The 13146-nt window shown below is 32.2% G+C and overlaps 1 long non-coding RNA gene across 1 annotated transcript in view; it reads left to right on the top strand.

Moving 5' to 3' along the window:
- Nucleotides 1-10698, top strand: part of LOC136829139 (uncharacterized) — an 82480-nt gene extending 71782 nt beyond the window's left edge. The window contains exon 4 of the long non-coding RNA XR_010850313.1: nucleotides 10626-10698. This is a non-coding gene — a long non-coding RNA (uncharacterized lncRNA). The remainder of the gene's footprint in view (nucleotides 1-10625) is intronic.
- Nucleotides 10699-13146: the final 2448 nt, after the last annotated feature.

The following is a 13146-nucleotide window of genomic DNA, read 5'->3' as shown; positions in this document are numbered from 1 at the left end:
TGCGGACAGAAAAACAAAATCGACACTATAGTTTTCTTTTACAGAAAACTAAAATGTGTTGCTATTCAACGAAATGGCATGTATAATCCTATTAGGAGACGAATAAGAAAAACAAGCTTTAAGTTTCTGTGATACTCTGTTTGATGCAGCAAAGCTCATATAAGCTGTTTTAATGTTTAATAACCTGCGCGTGGTGTAAGAAAAATCATGGGGATTATTAGCACACGAGCCAGAGTTGTCTTTACAGTCGACATGTTCATAGGCAAAGCTTATTTATTAATACTGAAATCTTCATCTATTAGAGAGAGAGAGAGAGAGAGAGAGAGAGAGAGAGAGAGAGAGAGAGAGAGAGAGTTACAATAGGGCTTTTGTCAGCTTCTGAGCTAGCTTCATAAACGGGCATTGTTTTATCCCAGCTGCATAAAAAAAATATCTTTGTTCCATGAATATAATGAATATGTGCTTTACTAATAGAAATTTTGACATAACAATATTATAAAACCTGGATAAAAAATGCATTGGAAAGGAGGAAACCTTGCATCCCTGGCAGTTCATACATGATTGAAAAAATAGTAGGAGAGATCAGGAAAGATTTAGGAATAATCCTAAATGTGCATTCATACATCCCCTTGGAGGATTGGAAAAGCAGAAGATAGATATGCAAAACGTGGAAGTCAAAGAAAAAATGGAGGACTGCAGTTCTGTACAAAGGGAATTTGAGATATGAGAATGGGTGTATGCTATGAGGCTTATGGAATCTTCGCTTTATAACTGTTTCCCTGATGCTAATATATGCGATGGTTTCGTAAGGGAATGAAAGAAATTCCCTGTTCTATTTTTATAATAAAATACATTTTCGTAGAATAACATAAATATTTAACAGCATAGGGGCAGTTGCAATACTGCTTAACGCTCGAATGCAAAATGCGGGTTTCACTTATTTCAAATATTACGTTACTTCTGTTTATCGTTATAACTAAACTAACACTACAACCTAACATGCTAGTAAAATAAAGGCCATACTGATGAAAACGCAATATTCTTAAATGATATTTCGCTTAGAAAACTGTGACCGTAGAAGAAGGTACGGTCGTAAAAGTGGGGTGAAAGAGAATGACCACTTTAGGGGACAAAGAGAGTGGGGGGAGATAAGGGTGGTCTTGAATTCATGGAAAGAGATGTCAAGATAAGACCACAGACATTCTAGATTATTGTATTTCTTTGAGATTTCACGTTAAATGATTCTTTGTTCCGGCTTAATTCTTTCGCAGTTAATTCTATCTGGCCGAATTCTTCTAAGAGTATAATTTCTTAGACAACATATAAAATACATTTTTTTGAAAGGTCTAACCATTGCTCAAATAATCTTAAACTAACAGAATCATTATCATGCTTATTTTCTATTAAGGAATATGATATTTACCTAGTTAACCTATCGCATAGAAAAGAGAATGACATTACGAGATAATGAAACTGTGAATGAAAGAGAAAAAATAAAGTTCAATAAAGGTCATTGCTTGAAAGAAAAATAGAACAAAGCTTACCGGTTGTGAAAATCATCAAATATAATTTACCATGGGAGACGTAATGAAGTTTATAGTAAAAAAAATCGTTTCCCAGTTGAATGACGTTGCGTTTTGTTCTGAACGAGATCATATACATTGTAAAGTTCACTGTAGTGATGAACCACTAATAGAGGACATTTGACTTTTCGTAACTGAAAGTCAAACCAGAAAGGAGTTGATATCTTTCAATGTAAAGTAAATATTCGAAGAGGAAAATAACAGGAACTGGCAACTTACATAATTAAAAGTTCACTCATTTATTAGATGGATGTATCGACTTCATAATTGTATAATATATATATATATATATATATATATATATATATATATATATATATATATATATATATATATATATATATATATATATATATATATATATATATATATATATATAACTGAATCACGAAAATATATATATATATATATATATATATATATATATATATATATATATATATATATATATATATATATATATATGTGTGTGTGTGTGTGTGTGTGTGTGTGTGTGTGTGTGTGTGTGTGTGTGTATATGTGTGTGTGTATAATGGAAATAGATCTAAAATTAAGAGATTGGGTCACCGAATTAGCGAAAAGTGTTTCTCTGTCTAGAAGGGCAAGAGCTACCGCAAGGCAAAAGCTAATATCTTGTACAGGTATGCGGGACGATGCATAGGTGAGGTAATTAGACAATGAGAGTGAAAAAAGCCAAGTAATGAAAACAGAGGAGCTTAGGTGAGCAAAAACTTTAGGGAGAGTAAGAGGCTATTCTACGGGGATTTATATTCAGGTAAAGGATTTATATTCTGGTAAAGGAATTACATTCTGGTAAAGGATTTATATTCTTGTAAAGGTATTTATATTCAGGTAAAGGTTTATATTCTGGTAAAGGATTTATTTTCAGGTAAATGATTTATATTTTGATAAAGGATTTATTTTCAGGTAAAGGATTTATATTCAGGTAAAGGATTTATTTTCAGGTAAAGGATTTATATTCAGACAAAGGATTTCTATTTCTGTAAAGGATCTATATTTGTATTTCAGGTAAAGGATTTATATGCAGGCAAAGGAGTAGATGAATAATTGTCTTGAAGATGAAAGATTCAGATTCAGAGTTGACACCGAAAATGAATGTAGTTTTGGATCGACAGGGAGAGTGTTTTGAAAATTTGATGAATGAGAAGGAAAAAGAGAAGCAGAACTGCATAACGCAGAATGAAAAGGTTCATTTCATGTTAGAATATACTTGAGGCAGTGACTTTTCAGTTTGTAAGGAGAGTAATTTTGGGGTTGAAGAATGGAAAGTCACCTGAAGGTAATGGATTTGTATGAAGTATTTGCGAATGTAAGTTACAATGCCTGGTTAGAAAATTACATGAATCTTATCACCACAATTCAGCTTCCTCCTTAATCCTAAAAGTCTGTCTTTATATTGCATATTTTTTTGTTATTAATGCAGAACTGGGAAGATAAAATTTTACTTTTCCTATTTCTCTCAAGATCAGTTTTTTTTTATCCAACTCATACACAGGAATCTTTTGTGAATTTGGAAAATTTACCCTTCATATTTATCACTATCTTTGTTATGTAAATCACTTTTGACATGTCTCCGAAAGATGATGTCATGAGCCAGGATAAAACGACCACAGGAAGTTATGGCTCTCTTATCTCCTCCTTCGTGTTCAGGTGGGATTTATCTGCCCTTGTGTGTAGTGTTTTATAAGTGTACAATTTTGGTCCTTTAATTATCAATAACCAACATCATTCATCTTGGAAAAATTAAATTTAAGTCTTTTGTTTTGATAAATAACCCAGCACTACTTTTAGCTTAGCATGAGTTCAACTCCGTTGTCAGACTTTCAAACTCTTCTTCTACAGATATTATTTTGTACATTGCTCTTGAGATCTCTTTTATTATATGCTACCTCCACTTTCTCGGCCTTGCTCTTAACGTTGAAGATCTTGCAATTCCACAGATAATGAGCTGGATTTGCAAGATTGAGGGTTCAACCGGTTTGTCCTCTCCTTCATTCCAGTAGCTCTGAGAGCGGAGGAGTCGCTGCTTTCCTTTGTATTCCCGGATTTATTTGGTCCCATGATACGGGAATACGCATGCAAAGCATACACATAGATCTAACAAAATACGCTCTTCCAATCGTTCCAAAACAACACTAAAGGACTAAGTTTCAAAAATGTACCCGCACTCCCACTAAGTAAATTTGCATAAATGGAAATTCTCTTCCACCTCCACAAAAAAAAAAAAAAAAAAACTCTGTACCCACAAGCTGCATCTTTCTTTCCAGGAGCAGCTCGTAATTTCCCTCGAGAAACAGACTTTCCCTCCCATTAGAAACTTCGTATTGCCACTGAAAAGAAAATCATCTTCAGAAACCAAAAGTGAATTTTCTTTTTTCAACTGAAAATGAAACAAAACGCCACGGAATGAGAATCGACTGTGAGCGATACAGTTTTTAGAAAAAATGACTGCAAGAAAATCATTTAAGGGATTAAAAAGGGAAATCAGAAACACCACTTTAGCTTTCCAAGTTGAATGATCATGATTTATAAAAGCTCGTTGAATTTTATCTTAGCATTTCATTTATCGTGAATTTGCTTATGTCTGTCTAGTATTTGTATTTCATCATTAATAATTCATACATATTTACACGCGCAAACATTTACACGCAGTCACACGAAAAACTATTTATCTTTTTGAACAGTTACAAATGCTTAGGCTCACAACTATCAACTCTCTCTCTCTCTCTCTCTCTCTCTCTCTCTCTCTCTCTCTCTCTCTCTCTCTCTCTCTCTCTCTATATATATATATATATATATATATATATATATATATATATATATATATATATATATATATATATATATATCTGTCGATTTATCGGTTTATCTCTTTATTAGATTTCTACTGAATATCACATTTATTTAGTTTTAATTTTTAAGAAGATTTATATTGCTATAACCTTTTTTCACCAACATACCTAAGACTAAGACCATTCTTACTTTTATAATCTTCTAAAGAAAGTTGAGCATTTTAGTAAGTATGTTCTTCTCTCGACATAGCCTAAGTAATTACTTATAAAGGAATAGTCTTGCAAAATTCACAGATCACCCTCCAATTACATAAAATATTACCAAAATAAATATGTATATATATCAATACAAATACTTCAAACAAAACTTTGGTGGTAGCCTCCAAGCCCCTCTTCAGGGACAGATTTAAAAATATGCATCCAAACTTTAAGAAATTTGCATATATAAATGTAAATTTAAAGAAAACATCCACAACGATGTTTGAAGACTAATAATTAATTGTTAGGATCAAAAGAGCTGGGTGATATATTATACTCTGCCAAGCGTATAGTGATTGTCATAAATCACGACTTTCAACGGAATAATATTATAAGGCTGGAAGGTGTTTACCAATACTTTGCCGGAAATTACCAGAATATTTACACAGCGGAAATTAAATGGCGCCCCTTTGAATATATTCAACGACATTACGGAAAAGATTTCCTTGCAACAAAAAGAGCAGAAAATACGAAGCCAACATTTTACTAAGATGCATTTGTTTATTTGCATCAACATTCACTTAATCTTCAGCTCATAATCTTGAAAGCATCTAGTTAACTCATAGCTGGATATTCTTATACCTCCAGTTATTGTAATTATCAAAATGTTATTTCAATTTAACTCAAAATCAAACTATGGTGTCGGGAAAATATATATATATATATATATATATATATATATATATATATATATATATATATATATATATATATATATATATATATATATATATATATATATATATATATATATATATATATATATATATATATGAGTGTGTTTGTGTGTGTTAACATCAGCTATTCCGGTGACTTGCTACAGATCTACAACTCACCAATATATACAGCTGTAAATGGGTAACTGTTTGCTGGGGTAAAAAAAAAAAGGGGGCAAAAATTAGCGACATCATGCCTATAAAGTGCTATTACTGCTCATAATAATATGCAGGCAGAATAACCGCCGCTGCTTACAAAAAAAAAAAAGGATGTAGGAAAATAGGGTAACTTTCAGAAAAATGTAGAAGTTCCCTCCTCAGCGCATCCCCTCAGCATTCAGTATCAGCAGAAGTGGATATATCTCAGAAAAGAACAGATCGACGAGAATGCTTCCCCCTCTGTAAGATGCTCTTGAAAACGACAAAATCCTCCGGCGAACAAAAGCCCCACTGCCTGATACTTCTAGGAAAGGGGAGATGATGAATACCTTCCAGTTTTAAGGCTTGCCGGAAATTTCTACGCGTCGTGAATGGCAATGCGTATTTTTATGGGCCTCATGAAAATATTTTCCCCCCTCACTCTGCCGTGATTTTTTTCGTTCTCTGGAAGTCCGCTCTCTCTCTCTCTCTCTCTCTCTGTTTACAGATTCTCATTAAACCAAACTGAGCTTTCTGTACTATTTAATGACAGCAGTAGAAAGAGGATAAGACAATATTGAACGACATGAATTGGAGAATATGTAAATGCACATGGAGTAAAATTAAGAAACTATTGTTGAAATGGTTATTTGTTTATATATATATATATATATATATATATATATATATATATATATATATATATATATATATATATATATATTATGAGATATTATCTGTTAAAACAGAAATCCATCTAATAATAGGAGCCCATAAAAACGCCAAAAGGTAGAAAGTTATTGCTATATTTCAGAGACCAAAGCGTCTCCCTCCACTGCCAAGTATATGAATGAAGCAAGGAATAGAGACAGGCGGTATTTATACCAAGAAATCCAGAGGTCACCCGTTACGTCACTCCAGTCGATAGCTTCTTAATCTTCTTAACCGCTGGTTGGATCAAGATTTTATCTATAACACCTGAGTCCCCTGATCCTTTTGATAGATTCATAGTATTTCTTTGTTTAATCAAGGCTGATTCCACCATCTGGCTTTTGAACCGACAATTGCTGTTATATCTTTAACTTTATAAATAAACATAACCACAGGATAAACTGGAATGCGTTTCGTATAATTTATAGCAACAATGTGTGTTCAAAAGCCAGATGGTGGAATCAGCCCTGATTAAAAAACAGAAATACAATGAATCTATCAAAAGGATCATGGGACTCAGGTGTTATAGATAAAATCTTCCTCCAACCAGCGATTAAGAAGATGAAGCTATCGACTGGAGTGACGTAACGGGTGACCTCTGGATTTCTTGGTATAAATACCGCCTCTCTATTCCTTACTTCATTCATATAATTGCCAGTAAAGGGAGACAGTTTGGTCTCTGAAATATAGCAATAACTTACTATATTTATATTTTTATGGGCTCTTTCTATTAGATATATATATATATATATATATATATATATATATATATATATATATGTATATGTATATGTATATGTATATGTATATGTATATGTATATGTATATGTATATGTATATATATATATATATATATATATATATATATATATATATATATATATATATATATATATATATATATATATATATATATATATATATATATATATATAGTAAGGAGAATAAGAAGCCTGCATGGTGTAGACAGAGGCCCATTAAGGACAGATAATTCTCAGCGAAGATTTAATTGAAGGAATGATTGGGGAGAAAGGTAATTACGGTTGGCTCATACCTTACGAAAAAACCGTGAAGAGCTGTGGACTAGCACTCGCTAGGCCCGAGTTCGAGTCTCCGGCCGGCTGATGAAGAGTTAGGGGAATTTATTTCTGGTGATAGAAATTCATTTCTCGCTATAATGTGGTTCGTCTTAGCCACGTAAAATAAGTCTAATCCTTCGGGCCAGCCCTAGGAGAGCTGTTAATCAGCTCAGTGGTCTGGTAAAACTAAGGTATACTTATCTGATTTTCTCGAAATCGTCAGGATAGTTAGTAAATTTTTAAAAGTGTCACTTGAATAGTACGTTTGTCGCTGTATGTAAATTTCACTAATTTCAAACGTTACATTAATGCATAGATATTAAAAACGTTTTATCTCACTCGTCACATAATTCAGAAAATATATTTCACATGATGAAGACCGTGAGAGAATTCTTCTTTCATATTTCCTTAGCTCGGACTATTTCCCATAGACCGATAGAAACACCACAGACAGGCGGTGACGGATACTTTGCAATCCACCGAAAGAGAATGCCAAATTATCCAAATAAAACAAAAGGCACAAAATATCGGCCCACGTCACCATGAGCCATGAGGGCCATTTGTTCTGGACCAGAAATGCTGCTACAGAGAAAAGTTGGATTCTCCGAAGGAAATGGGTTCGGGGGAATATATAGAAGGCATCGTTATTACTTTTCTAAGCGGAATAAGGATTATCTTTGAATATTCTCCTTTCAAATTGTAACTTCAAGTAAGATGTAAGATATATATATATATATATATATATATATATATATATATATATATATATATATATATATATATATATATATATATATATATATATATATATATATATATATATATATATATATATATATATATATATATATATATATATATATATATATATATATATATATATATATATATATATATATATATATATATATACATTGAAATCAACTGTGCTTTACGGAACGATCATTACACAAATGCAATTACCTTCATGTCAATGTTTACGTTTTAAATGACAAATTTTTTTCAGTTCATTTCTATAAAAAACAATTCCAAGTTAATTTCATAGCAAGTACCAATCTCGTTCTACGAATGAACAAAGCTTGTAATGATAATTTCAGTTAGTGATAAGCAACTAGAATGCCTTAAATATCTTCATTCATTACATAGGTTTTTCGGGCTGGGATGAGAGAGAAATCTAGTTTCATTCGCTGAGAACTTCTTGTTTCACTTTATCGCCCTGTTTTCCGATAGTTTCCTCGTAATTAATAGAACGTGACATGGTAATATTGTTTCTTTAATTTCCCCAGAATTTGGATACTGAGTTGCGTCTGAATCGTAATAAAATCTTTTTTAGCTAATTGGTATCATTATTATATAAGATAAAAATGGTGTGAAATTTACTTGACTAAAAGATGTTTTCTTTGTAAATAATTCAGTTTTTTTTATACGATATCCATAAAATGCATCTGTAATTCTAAGAAAATCATATTCTTTATACAGTCTCATCATGTAGTTTTTCCTGTTAAACGTTTATTCCTTAACCATACAATAAAAGGCAAATAACAAATTCATTAGTTCAAGTGTACTTTTGCAACCACATCTTTCATTTTATTTTTAAATTTCTCCCAGGTTTTATGGATCTGGAAAAATCATAGAATATAAAGGAATTAAAATCAAAAGAGCTCTTTATAATGAAAAGACAAATATATAAAAGCTTCTCACTACCACCCAAAAATAACTCATGATTAGGATTTCATAAGTCACCTACAGTCATTAGCTAATGTCAGGATCACATTTTATTTCCTCTTTTCAAATCCAATTAATATGAAAAAATGAACTATATGCCACTCAAGTATCTGAAATGTTTTTAACGGCTAATGATGTCACCCTTGGTATTAAAAATGATTTTGGATAAATAATTACTATGCTCACTTTTAATTAAACTTCATAATCTTGATATCCTAAGTGTCATTCAGGCAATACCAAATCAGATTTGTTTTAGTGACTCTTGCAAAACCAGTTTATTATCCAATATAAAAATATAATTTTATATGATAACCATGAAAAATTGTATTAAATTATATATATATATATATATATATATATATATATATATATATATATATATATATATAATATATCTCTCTCTCTCTCTTTATCTGTATATATATATATATATATATATATATATATATATATATATATATATATATATATATCATACATCTATATATATATATATATATATATATATATATATATATATATATATATATATATATATATATATATATATATATATATATATATATATATATATGTGTGTGTGTGTGTGTGTGTGTAAGCGTGTAAGTGTGTGCATGTGTTTGTGGCCTTAGTTACTGTAGGGCTCAGTTTTTTCTATCATTATTATGATTATCATCCCTGACTGAGAATGTGACAAGATACATCAACAAAGCTTTTCTTTGTAGCTAGGTTTCTGTGATCAGTAGGGAATCGTTAATCCTTAATCGTTAATCCTTAAAATCTGGAGTCATAATCACCCAAAGTGAAAAGGTTCAACACCGCTGGCAACAGTGTGAGTGTGAGTTAGCGAAGTTTGAGAGGTCCATTATAAGTTTTTCTCTCTTTTTCATTTCTATTGATTATTTGTTACTTTCTCTTTTTCCTCTTGCCAGAATTGGAAACACAGAGGTATTAGAATTGTCTCAGTGTTACTTTCCATACCTACTACACTCTGAAAAGTACCGAGCTATTCTAAAAACATTGTAATATCCATATAAAGTGGTATATAAAGTACCGAGCAGTTCTAAAAATTGCAATATCCACATAAAGTGGTATATAAATACCGAGCAGTTCCATTGCAATATCCACATAAAGTGGTATAGTTCTAAAAGCATTGCAATATCCACATAAAGTGGTATATAAAGTACCGAGCAGTTCTAAAAGCATTGTAATATCCACATAAAGTGGTATATAAAGTACCGAGCAGTTCTAAAAGCATAGTAATATCCACATAAAGTGGTATATAAAGTACCGAGCAGTTCTAAAAGCATTGTAATATCCATATAAAGTGGTATATAACTCTGATGATCTTGACAATCAAGCACATATTTTTATAGGAATTTCCACTCAAATATCATCCGTAGAAAGTTGAGCGTTTTAACAAGTTATATCGTAAAGAGTGATAAAATGAGTGGAACTCTTTGTTTGATAGCTTTAAAAATCTGAAGCACAAGGCTGAAGTGCTCGTTCGCTATTTTTCTCGGGGTAAAAATGAAATAAAAAGAGGGGAAAATACTCTATTCTGTCACAGTTTTCTTTCTAAGCATGAATGTTTTCTTTCAGGATTCGAAAATGGAAAAAGGGACAATGTATGGCATTCTACAATACATCTTCCACTCAGTTTCCCCTTAAGGTAAGTTTTTGCTTTTTTTTGAAAAATTACCGAATACAGAATTATACATTGCGGTAACAAAACGTTCTTTCACGCAGTGATTTCAAAAGGAACAAAGGTGAGAGCGAAATAATTTTTAGGGTAACATTTTTCAAAATTGGAGAAAAATTTTTCGATATATTTTTTCCACATTTTTATTACAACTCTCCGTTATTTCTACCCGCTCGTTATTCTGTTCGCTATATCCATTCCATTTTCTTTTATATTTTGGAGGCTGGCACGAAATTGTTTGTTTTTTACAGATACGTTCATTGTAAACTATCCACTTTCTTTCTTGTTTTCATTATGAATATGGATTTTATCACATCGTGGAATTCTCAGCATTTTAAAGAATCCGTCAAAATTATCATTCTGTTTCTTTCCGGTAACGGAATATGGTGACTGTTTTCTCAAGTGTTTGTTAGTTATTCAAATAGAGTAATCAACAGTGGTGACTAATATTTTCAGAGCAAAAGATGATACATAGCTGAGTTTCATAAAACGAAAGAGGACACAAGAAATTTATATATTTGCGTTATTTTACTGAAATCCTCAAAATGTTAATACACTAAGCAAGCAGATGTTTAAGTTTAATTTACGATCCGCATGGACGTTTATTTCGTCTCTTGTATGTCCTTTGGAATGTTCAGTGTGCTTCTGCTAACTTGAGTAGTGAATTGTGTAGCTAGTTGACTGTGGATGATCATAATGAGGGTATGTGGGTAGTAAATTCACCTTCTATTTTTGACCAGGATCACACACATGCTTCTTTTGGGTGGGGAGGGATGGTATTTGGACCATATAAAAAAACGTTCATAAGGTGATCATGCTTCAGGAAATGTTTTGGATCATGTGGAAAATAGGTGATTACGCGTCAGGAAATGTTTCATACACACACACACACACACACACACACACACATATATATATATATATATATATATATATATATATATATATATATATATATATATATATATATATGTGTGTGTGTGTGTGTGTGTGTGTGTGTGTGTGCGCGTCTGTGGATGAGTGTGGGCGCTGGGTGTGGGTGTGTGCTTGTGTATGGAAGTAACCATCCTAAAAATTATTTCTTGGCAATTAAAAGTGCTTGAGATACTTTTTATCTCACAGTCCAAGCGTTCCTCTCTAAGTCAGGCTTATTTGTATCGTTGCAGAAATAAATGAATTTGATTCTAACGCTCCTTTTTATACATGACATTTTTATCTGTAATTGTTTTATGTATTTTTGAGAGAAATATTCCTGCTCAAATGATATTAACCACTTTATGAGAATTTTGAACAATAACAAAAATACATTCCGATCTGTAAAATGAGTACAACTTTTCATAGACTTCTAAACTTTCTTCTTGCTTTTGTATAGTTGAATAGTATTGCCTGTGAACACCTATAAACAGGGTCTATGTAGGTAACTCAGTGTTTTAGTGAGGTATTATTCAGTAAAACCTCCTGTGGTCCATTTGTTTAGTATCAACTATGAAGGAACAAGGTCAACTGAGCTTTAAAGTGTTCCTCGGTGTTTGTTGTGAGTTTGATTCGTCAGTAAGTGGGAGCAATCCCTCGATATATACTTATCCCACCTATTTGAAAGTACTAGAATTGCCGCTTTATTCACCACTCCTCTCTGTCTGCTGTCAGTTCGTCTGTCCGACTCTCCGTCTTTCTCTCGCCCTGCTCTCACCTTCCATAATCTTTCGAATTAATGAGGGATACTGGAAACATCATCACGTTAATGGAATTCCAGTCCATTCGAGCTCACTCAATATACATTGCCTGCGGGAGAGATTAGGCCTGAAGAGAGATTATTCCTGAGAGCCTTTTTCCCCCACCAGCCTGTCCTCCTCGGACCAGAATCCGCACAAAGAACGCAAAGAAGAAGAGTTTCAATCTTCTTCTTCTCCTTATCCTTTCCACCCTTTTACGGCGCCATCTTTTCCCGGGATCTATTTCTCACAGCTAAAGGCATGACGTTATTCTTCTTTCGGGTGAGATTTTATGTGGATGAAGAATTGATGACGAAATAATGGTACGTTACATTGTTCTGTTTTTTTTTTTTTTTTTCATTAGCAATGAAATATTAGAAACCACTGATATGTACTATATATGTATGTTGAGTTATCTTCGAATGTGCACAGAAGTACATGTGAATACACAGACACACACACACGTATATAACGCATCTTTAGAATCATTCTTGTATTTACTAAGATTTAATGGTGCTACTGGCTATACTGCTGTTCGAAGATACATCGGTGAATAACGCCTATATAATTTCAGAAACCCAAAGCATTGAACTTATGCTTAGACTCAGTGTTCAATGAAGCAAAAGCAGCCATACCGTGGTAATGCTAACACTTCTCCGAGGGGACACCTTCCCCAATTTTCCGCTTGTCTTAACACAACGTAGCTTTG

Source organism: Macrobrachium rosenbergii, chromosome 44 (genome assembly GCF_040412425.1).
Source record: "Macrobrachium rosenbergii isolate ZJJX-2024 chromosome 44, ASM4041242v1, whole genome shotgun sequence".
Classification (NCBI taxonomy): domain Eukaryota; kingdom Metazoa; phylum Arthropoda; class Malacostraca; order Decapoda; family Palaemonidae; genus Macrobrachium; species Macrobrachium rosenbergii.
Note: the sequence above shows the minus strand (reverse complement) of the source record. Positions and strands in the feature narration are given on the sequence as shown.